Genomic DNA, 11,004 nt, shown 5'->3' with positions numbered 1-11,004 from the left:
GGAAAGGTTATTCGCTCAAGGTCATACAAAACAAAGGATAGGAATAGAATAGCCTTACAAACGCCGCTGGTGATGCATACGGTTTACACAGGCATTTCACACAAACATTATTTTATCAAATTGTTGGTTTTTTTTCAAATGAAATATATTGCCATTTGATATGTTATCAGAACCTTGCAGATTCATATCAGTGAGCTGAATCAGGAAATTTGCTGATTGGAGGTCCAGATCAGCCAGCATCAAAATTGTAAAGGTCATTACAATGACATTACCCTTTTCAGAGGAGGAAAGCCAGAAATGTCAAATCGCTCAGCAGCCACATCATCATGCAAATGGAGCAGAATGTTAGACACTGGAAAATCTCAATGTTCAGACAGAAATAATGGAAGATACGTATCTGAGTGATATCTTAATAAGGAAGAGTCTAGGTCAGCTTTATTGGCAGGTGTTAAGGGAGAATATTTTACAGATGGATTAGATGTGATGGAAACACACGTATTTGATATGTCTGAGCTATAGTACATTATAGCAGTTTAAACACCATTCATTCTGCCCCAAATATTGTGCATGCAGTGAACTGATACTGACAGCATTCAGTGTTCCTGCTATTTAGTGTTAAGTCACATTCCATGTTTTATTAGTCCTACCACAACTGTAGTGCCAAACAGTTAAAATAGATACACTGTAATAACAACCCTAAGTTAAAACCTTTACTCTTGTAAGCAAGTTCACCAACTGTTAGTTAGAGTAAGACAGCTGTGTTTGAGGGTTAATGCTGCTGTTAAAGCATCCTGTCCAAATATCATTTACGGGAGCAGCTACCAGCTGTAAGACGCTGATCAAGACGGTGCTTGTCTAGCTGTTAAATGAGGTAGTGAGTGAAGTCAGGTGTATGCTCACTTCTGACCAGCTGCAGAAACTCAAAATGTAGCCCATGCAAAAACAGACACCATGAACGCAAGAGAACAAAAATAGAGCAAATCTCCATGTAAAACAAACAAAGGACAAACTTGAGAGTGAGAAATTTACACTCACACATCCTCATTCTCATAGACATGAACTTTACTGACTTTCTTAGGAACACACACTCTTTAACACGCACGCTTCAAACTCACACAACTCAGACTATATGACTCCCTATTAATCATTAGAGATGTCTGTTTGAAAAACATGCCTGCCGGGAGAGGAGGGGAGCAAAGCTGCGCCTGAATCAGCCCAGGCATGCGTTAAAACAAAGTGGCCTCTCCGACAGAGCACATAGCAACACACACACTTAGAAACAAAATGCACACACAGTTTACACACACAGTCTCACAGACACTACCATGCACAAATTAGAAGACTCTAGAAGACTTTCACAAGCTCACACGCACTGTGTTGCATATTAAAAACACAAATGTTTTTTCTGTCTTATCCACACAGCAGCACATCCAGGATTGGTCATATCTCTGGACTTACAGTGGTAATCTCCCATCCTCTGTATGAATGTACAAGCTGAGTATGTAGAGCTCAGAGACCACACTGAATCCCTCTCTCTCAGACATGGCCACTATGAGACCAGAATACTAAAGAAGAAAGCGCTGGCTGACTCAGAACAGAGCAACCTTGTATAATAACTAAAAGCTATACTGTGCTGCAAGCAAGGGACAGAATCTTTTTATACTTTTCTTTTTAAAATGCCATTTGTGTGATGACCTGTTTCCTCATCACTGATGAGCAGAGTTATAAGGAAATGTTAAGTATAGTAGTGCAAAAAAAACCCCAGAGAAATACATATACATTTCATGTATGTTGTATTAGCTATTTGCATAAATTTACATTTTATTATCAGTTATCAGTGGGTTGTTACAGTATGACACCATCTTTGTCACTTCACCTCTCCTTCCAGGACGTGAGAATGGTGGAGTCTGGTCATGTGACCAAACAGCCCATAATGATACAGTCCAGCTACAAACACTTTGACCTTCCCTGTCATCACTCACACCTGCCATATTAATGGCACACTATTATCGTAATTACAAGCACTAACCATGATTTAAAGGGTCATCCCAGCGGTCAGTATTGACAGATGTCTGTGTGGAATGGAAACCAAGCGGAGCACACTATTAATAAAGAGCTGCTGGTGGCCAACTTTAAGTAGGGATTAGTGATCCAACAACATTACTGACCTCTCCAAAATCCCATGCACCAAAAAGTGACAACTCACCCAAAATCATGCTGTGTGTTGCCTTTGGTGTCCCTGGGGTTGACAAGTGCTCCCTCACTGCCCCCGTCTCCCCTTCTTTCGCCAAGGGACAATGGCTCCAAAATCTCTTTTCAGAGTTCCTCTCCACTCTCCAGAAAGAGGCAACTCAGAGAGGCAGCGCTAGATGTGAGGAGAGACTGCTGCTGCACATGCCGTCCTGTGCGCCTGCCCTCTCCAGGTGAAAAGCTGAGTGTGTGTAAGAGAGAGAGAGAGAGAGCGTGTGTGTATGTGTGTGTGTGTGTGTGTGTGTGTGTGTGTGTGTGTGTATGTGTGTGTATGTGTGTATGGAGGAGGGGGTCCAGTGTTCCTGCAGTTGTGGCTCAGGTAAGCCTGAGGACAGTATGGAGGGGGTTAGTTGCAAAGGGGAGAGAGAGAGAGAAAGAGGGGAGTCAGAGAGAGGAGGGGGAGCCTAAAGTGTGACAACCAATCACAAGGGCAGGCTACGGAGCCTAGATCTTCCTCTCCACAGCAGCCAGGAGGAAATCACAGGGGGGAGGCTACAGAGCCTAGATCTTCTTCTCCACAGCAGCTAGGAGGAATTGCAGTGGTCTCCAACAAACAGCTGACAAGCAGTTTCTTCTCTCATATCACAGGGAGCTTCAGAGAGAAGGTTTTCACTGCACTGTAAAGTCGGTGCCTGCTTTGGTCTCTCTCACACACACTCCCTTTCCCGCTCTGTCTTTCTCTCCCTCTCTCGGCTTCTTGTTTTTTGGGGTTGGGTATAACCTAAAGGCACCTTACATGCCTCTGCTCTGATTGGTGGCAGCCTCGACCAATGGGAACAGCAGCAGACACTTGTCATCATGCAGAGTGGAAGTCATGAAGGAGAGACAGAGCTTGACTGAAAATGCCGTCTCCCCCAACCACTGTTTCTCCCTCTCATTTCCCATATTCTTCTCACCCCAGTTTGATTGTCAGATCGGTTTATTGCGTGTGCAGTTTATTACCCCTCCCCCTTCTGTCCTTTGACTCCATGTGTGTGTGGACTTGTTAAAGGATTAACCTTTTATCTGTGAGGCTCTTTCCTCCCCCCTTGTTTCTCCCTCCAACTCTTAACCTGTCCAGGCAAGGTTACACATTTTACCAACCTCTGTTTTCGTCAAAGGGATGGAATTTAGACTGGGAGTGGAGCGGGGAGTGGAGGGGGTGGCAAGCAAAAAGGAGAGATGAAATAGAAAGCGACAGAGCGGAGGAAGCAGTAGAAGGAGGGGCAGAGATTAAACAAAATACAAACTGACAGAGGGATGAAGAGACATGGAGTGACAAGAAGAGACGACCGGGAGGATGGAATACAAAGACAAAGACAGACAGAGAGCCGGACGCAGGAGAAGGGCTGCAGAGAATTAAACTGTGGACCATAGCAATGCAGTCACTAATTGAAGAGGAGCTTCACAGCCAGCCTCATATGGTCCACTTCCTCCACACCAAGAAGCCTCTCAAACAATGTCTGCTGTCATGTCCGAGCACTACTGTGTGTGTCTCTCTCTCTTTCTCTCTCTTCGGTTTCCCCTGCAAAGAGGAATCACAGGATAGCTAGAGAGAGACCTTTTGAAAACCACACAGCCACGATGATATTGAGAAGCTCAGCGCTTAAGAGAAGGCTTAACAAAGCTGTCAAAAAATTAATCCCCTTGGGCGGGCATGCTTGCAAACACACAGATACAAACACGTGAGCCTGGGGCTACAGAAAATGCTGCCTGATGTTCATAGTGCCTCCCCTTGTCCTGCTCTCTCTTTCTCTTTTTCTTTTCTATCTCTATCCCCCCCCCCCAGCCCCCACCCCCTTCTCATGCTCTCAGGCTGAGGCTGTGAGTCACAGGGTGTTGGAGTGAATACTAAGAAGGCTGGCTGACACCTCCAATACCTCTCTGCATAGCAGCTCCACTGCACACATTTAAGCCATTGTATGTAAACACTAACAGACTTAGGGGCCACAAACACCCACACACATTTGAACAGACTGTAAATCAGGGTAAAATCCACTGACTACAAGCTGCTGGTGTTAACGTAGGATAGCTCTTAGCTAAGGTGCACAAAAATCCTCCCAATTCTAAGACTGCCACCAAGATCTGACAACTGCCACTGCAATAAATATAAGCATTTTACACACTGAATAATGAACTTACTTAGAGGCAGATGTGGGGTATATATCTTATAATGCAAAAGGACAGACAGACAGGATAGAAAAGGAGTTTGAGCCTTTGGGCCTTTAGATGAAACACACAACCATCCATCATTTCTGCAGTAGACACTGAGAATATTAGTTTTTGAAAATGGGACACTAGCAGCAACAATAGTTCATCAATACAGCTATGCGTGCAAGTCCATCCATGACCATCTGTGTGTGTGTTTGTGTGTCAGCAAAAGAGCTAAGATAGGGTTTCCTCATTAGTTGTGTTGGTATCAATAATTCAGAGATGGTCCTTGTTGGCGTTCAATGGTCCGAGTGCTAATGTGCTGTCGGGCCAACGGGGGCCCAGGGCCCAGCGCCACTTTAATGGATGTCATGATGAGAGGGTGAAATCGGAGCATGCAGATCCTGTATCATCCATAGGCATGATGAGGGAGGGAGGGAGGTAAGGCAAGGCAGGGGAAAGGAGAGGAGTGAGGAGACACAGGCAGGGTGAAGGCCACTGGGGAGAGGACAGATGGCATTATTGGACAGGTATGAGAAAAGAGGGGTGATGAAGAGAAACAAGAAGAAGAGCAAGGAAAGTGGGGTGGAAATTGGGCTATTAGGTCCCTCCATTTGCCATTGGCGACAGATCAATCATTCTGAAGATGATGTGCTGACCTCTATCATCTCTGGATGGGAGGACATCATGGCACACATGTCAAGTGGCCACTGGGGTAATATTTTAAATGAATAATGAACTGACATTGTTTCATTTGCCATCCACCTCTGTTGCTACAGGTACTTTAACCATCAGGAATTGGTCTCCATGGAGATATGATGACAACAAATACCTCCTCAATGTTTATCTTTAAAAGCCATGTGAGAAATATAATATATTGTAACACTTTATTTTACAAGTCTGTAATTTCTAAATTATTATCTAGGAAATTTACAGGAAAACTACATAATTTGGTACTAATTATAGGAAAGACTAGAATTCCCTTGAAACCCAATTCAACCCTAAGTAAATATTTCATATTTATTTATTTATTATATGTTGTACTGTATTCTTGATTGTAGACAAATCTTCTGTTTTTGCATGTCCAGCTCACTTGCTGAAGCTCACCTGCTGTGCTCTAACTAAAAAACTACAGCACCAACAAACACCAGCAATTAACTGGAATACATTACCTGGAAGTGCAGCAATTGAACAATGTTTCTATTTTACATATAATTAGTACCATATTATTTTCAGGAAACTTCTGAGGACATTATCACAATGTTATTCAGACATTATGGACCTTTTTTTAGGATGCTTTTTTTCTGATGATGAACAACAAAGTAAACATACCCTATAGGCTAACACTGGCTCATATACTGCACATTTTTTTTCTGTTGATCGACAGGCATTTCTTGCTAAATAATTGCATTTCTGTATGAGGAGCTGGTGAAGTCAAGGGATATCAATGGATTCAACCAACACCACATGACTTTCATGCTCTGTGGCATGAATATTACATGGTCTGTTAGCCACCTTTCCACCCACACACACTTGTTTTGGTGAGTTGTGAGAACATTGTATAGGCTCACACTCTTTCCATGGAGGCTTATTCCAACCTTCACCAAATACCAAATGCCTAACCTCCAAACCTTACACTAATTTTCCCTCAAATCTACCTCTAACCCTACCACTGAAGATAAATGGTTAACCTGAGGACCAGCTTTTGTCCTCAGATTGATGGTGAGGTCCCACAATGTGTCTGTGTGAACAGATTGGTGTCCTAACAATGTGATCAATACAACTGCACACACACACACACACCATGTAAAAGAGGACAGATAGAACTCAATATTGGATAGGTTGGATGGTGATTGGTGGTTAACCTATGCTGCCCTCTACTGGTGTAAGCCTGTAAACACAAGATTCACTCTTCATAAATAAAACTTTCAATCTGTCAAAGTATTTCAGCTTTACCGACCCCGGTACTGAACAGCAGTTTGGAAAAATGATCCCATGTAAACTGAGAGGCCTATATGTTCTCAGAGACATGTCAACACATACAGGGGTAAATAAAGGAACCAAACAGACATGAGACACAGCTGGTATGATATTGATGGCCTGTCGGTCTGAATCAAAAATACCTCGCTCAAGCAGAAAACTATCTATACAACCAACTTGACAAAGCCGCTGAGTCCAGTATCATTACTGGAACTGTTTTTTATCTGAAGAATGGTGAAATAGGCAAAGTCCACAAAGCCTGGGTGTAGCACGTCAAATGGAAAGGAATGACTGCTGAGTATGGAGAATTTATAAGGATTTAGCCAGCTGATGTGCAGCAACAGCCTGCAAGAGATATATCAAACCTGAGGGACAGTACATCAAACTCCTCCATTTATACAATGCTACAATCTGTCTTCCTCATTCTTTCCTGGAGGGGAAGCTCACTGCACACAGTAAATCTACACTCACTGAAATCTGCAAGACAGACTGTAACTCACTTCCTTACAACAGTTCAAATGCAGTGTCAAAATGCAACTTCTGTTGATCATCATTTCTAGTCATATTTCATGAGCCTGACCCTGCAGGCGCTCTGTGACTTTCTAAAAAACGTCAGTTCACCCTTTTTTCCCTCTCTATATTCTGCTTGCGTGGTGTAATGAAAGGAATTGTTGTTGATACAGAGTACACACCTAGGTCATATATCATGCTTTGGGTGTCTCCTGGCACTGTGGTGGTGAATTTAGAGACTGCCTATGAAGGTCAAAGGTGAGGGGGCCAGGCAAGCATCAGGCATCAGTATGCTTGCACCACCCCTCATAATGTGGCAAAGCATTTACTACTACTCTCAGACAATAAATTACAGCTTATTAGACTCTGAGGTCTTAGTTAATGTTTAAGGAAAGCAGTCATCTCTCTCTGTACCAAATCATAGCACACGCTCTATCTAATAGCTTCATTAAGAGCTTACATAGCAAATAACAAGTAAGTCAGCTCAGTATGAACGAAAAGACCTCTGCATTCCCCTTGAATTGGCCTGAGCCTGCAAGTCTGACAGTTTAACATATCGGTTTGCAACTGTGACGGATAATCATCTCACTAAATTTAGACTATTGATCAGGTGTGGATATGTGCAGGAAACATGGCCACCTGTACAGTATGCTTCCTGTGCATTCAGTGGATTTTCTTACCCAGGAAAGACTCAGGATACACATGCATTGTTAAAAATGGAGCAGGATTTTTGTTGCCTTTTACACTAAATTGATGAAATCTGTGCCTTTAGGTTTTGTCAGTGTGTGTGGGGGGGGGTTGTTATGTTATGAAAGTAATCATTTATTTCAAAGACATTTTCAACTTGCCTAATTTTTTAATCCAAGTTAAAAACCCTGTACACACGTAGTGATCACCAATTTAAACTGACTGACACTAAAAACAGTCATTAGACAGAAAAACAATGTTGTGCCCCATGTGAAACAGAGAAGGTGTAGAACAGAAGAAGATCAGAAGTTTCCCCAAATTTCCACCAAAATATCAATTATTTCATTCCCTTTCAAGAGAAGAGCTTATTCAAACTCTCCATGAAATTGTTCATCAGACAGAGACAAAGACATGCCTTCATGTAGGACACACTGTCTTTCTTCTTTATTTCAATAAAATGTAAAGACAAAGAAAATCTTACTCTTTATTTAAGCGTAGTAATTGTTTAATTTCATGACATATATCACTACTTTTATATGTATTAATTTTTTACTTTACTATGTTTATTATTATACTTACGCAACATGTTTTTTGATCAAAATGCCATGCATCACAGATACAACAAAAATGGAGACTGTAAGCATGTGTGTACACAGGTGGGTGTGTCTGTCCTGTGAATCCACGCCTGCCTACAGAGAAGGAGAATGTTGATGTTGACTGTCACACTCTCACACGTCCCTGACATTTTTACACCAGCACTGGAGGACAGGGCGTCTTTCTTTGCAACCACATTCAGGTCACACATTTGTACCATTAATGTGTAAAGTTTAAATACTTCTTTAAACTTCACTACAATCATTTCTGTTATGTTGCGCCAACTAGACTAAACACTTTTGTCTGACACATTCCTAGTCGTTATTGTGCAATGCTGCGTATATTTTAGAACACAGCAATTTGAAGTAATTATCATCTCCATAGATCATAGTCTATTTCTAAAGCTCAGACATTCCTCAGCTGAGAATGATGTGGCACATGAAGAAAAAAATCTCAAAACAGTCTCCTTCACAACTTCAAGTCAGACATATCACATCTCATATTTATCATATTTTGTTCTGACAACCAACAAAAATGGTGCATAGTCACATGAACATGTCCCTTACTATCCCTTAGCCCTGCAGAGGACATGTTTCCATCACTTCAGAAGACATTACATCGACTTACTTAATTTCCTGAAGACTTACCCTAACCATAACCACTATTTTCCTATACCTAACCATGTACCAAGTCTTCACCCAAAAATGTAATAAAAAAGCAAAACCTTATAATGTAAACATTTTAAGGTTTTGCTTTTTGTCCCCAGAACAGAGACGAGTCCCCACAATGTTAGTGAACAGATTTATATCCCCACAACATGAGTAATAGAAGTACACACACACACACACAAGATAAGATCAGTTTCACCTAAATATGTAGTGTTCAATCTGGGTGTGAGGGCAGCAGAAGACAGGTGGAGCTGTCAGGACACTTGTCAGCTCCATGGGCACCATGTGAATATTTGAACCAAGAATGAAGACTCAGTATGAAGATCAATCACTTACAACCACACAGACACATTTGCCTGATCATTCATTGAAAGAAATTTTTCCTGCTGCATCAAAGCATATTTATAGCGCAAAAATCTCACTCAATTATCGCCTTCATTTTACATGGGAGCAACTGGATATATTTCGTGCTGTCCACAGAGACAGTAATGCGTCATTTTAAATGGAAGCAGACAGATACAGTGATATAGTAGATCGTAATAGGCTCCTTTCTTACCTGAGCTCCACATTGATTGCACCTCTCAGTCCTCCTGCTGCTCTTACAGGGTGAGTCAGATCTCGAGTCCTACACAGACACACTGAGAAACAACTATTTCCTCTGTGAAATTCTTCCCAGGATGAAACTAGTCAGGGTTCTTCAGGTGGAAGAAAAATGACCAGAAAAGATTCTCCACGGTTCTCATTCATTCGAAAAGATTTCAAGAGTCGCGCATGCAAATAACATCCTTGTGCCCACAATGGCAATGTAAAGGACGTGGAAATAGAGAACACAAACACACCACAGCTATCACCTCCCCTTCACCTCTCTACATCCCTTCTCCTCCCTCCCTCATTTTCTCTCTCTCTCTCTCTCAGCCCTGTGTGAAAACAAAGTGAGAGCAAGAGATTCCAGCAGCTAATCGTGGCAGGCCTTAATAAGTGTGTCAGGAGACAGAGAGAGCAGAGAGTTAAAGGCTGTAGCAGGGAGGCTAAGAAGGGAAGAAGAGTCAAATGTCAATGAAGGCATGAGGAGTAAATGTGAGGTTCAGAGGGAAGATAAATTTCAACCTCTGAAAAGATGATTTGTGGCACAGCACATGGCAGGAATTCTCTGATAGTCAAAACAGTTGCAAAACTGTCTCTCATATAGGACGACCATTAGCAGAGTGAAAGTAACAAAGCAAATTCTCCAGCCACTGTAAATAACCATTAGGGAGCTTTACTGCTGAAGCTGTCAGCTACACAAACATTTTCACTGGTGCAACATAGACACAAAACGAGAATGAAGGAGGGTAAACTGGTAAACCTTAAAACTTCAGTGCAGCAACGTTGAGTGAAACAGCAAAAGTTAAGGAAAATAGTGAAAAATTTGAATGTATGGAAGAATGCTGTGTGACAACAGTAACACACACATGCAGGAATTCAGAGGTAGATGCTATTCAACAGTGCCTGCAGTAAGCAGCCACACATCATACAGGCTGCTTTGAGCTAATGTAATATGTCATCAAATGTACAGTTGATGTCCAATTCACTCCGGGCCCGCTGCTCAGTAAGCCCATACACAGCGCCAACTATTAGAGTGCAACACACATACAATATAAAAATCACACAATCTCAGCCTCATAAACAGGCACACTGTGTCTCAGGACTCCCACAGGCACTCTGCTGGAAGATAAGGTTATAAGGGGAAAAGGACAGCAGTTTACAGTTGTAAGCACATTTCAGCACCCAGGGGCCTGAGGGGTAGTGTTACAGGGACACACTGCGGACAAGGTCTATCCCTGTCTTTCACATTAATAAACAGGCAAGTTCACACCATAAACCATTAAACTGGACAAGTGGCTTTCTGGCCTTTATGTCTATATTTACATTTCTCAAAAACTCTCAGTTGGAAATTGAAATTCAAGCCTGTTTCAATAAGAATGCCTGAATACATGTATGGCTATGTATTAATATATTTATACACATCCGTGACTGAATGAAAAACATGTGATGTGGCACAATTTTAATATGTCTAAAGTCAAAAGTCAAAGTTTATTTATTTAAAGTGCAAAATCACACCAGGGTGTCTCAATACACTTTACAGCAGTAAAACAATATTAGAAGAATCAAGGAGGGACAACATAAAATAAATAAATAAATAAAT

Source organism: Thunnus maccoyii, chromosome 4, assembly GCF_910596095.1.
Source record: "Thunnus maccoyii chromosome 4, fThuMac1.1, whole genome shotgun sequence".
NCBI classification, from domain to species: domain Eukaryota; kingdom Metazoa; phylum Chordata; class Actinopteri; order Scombriformes; family Scombridae; genus Thunnus; species Thunnus maccoyii.
Note: the sequence above shows the minus strand (reverse complement) of the source record.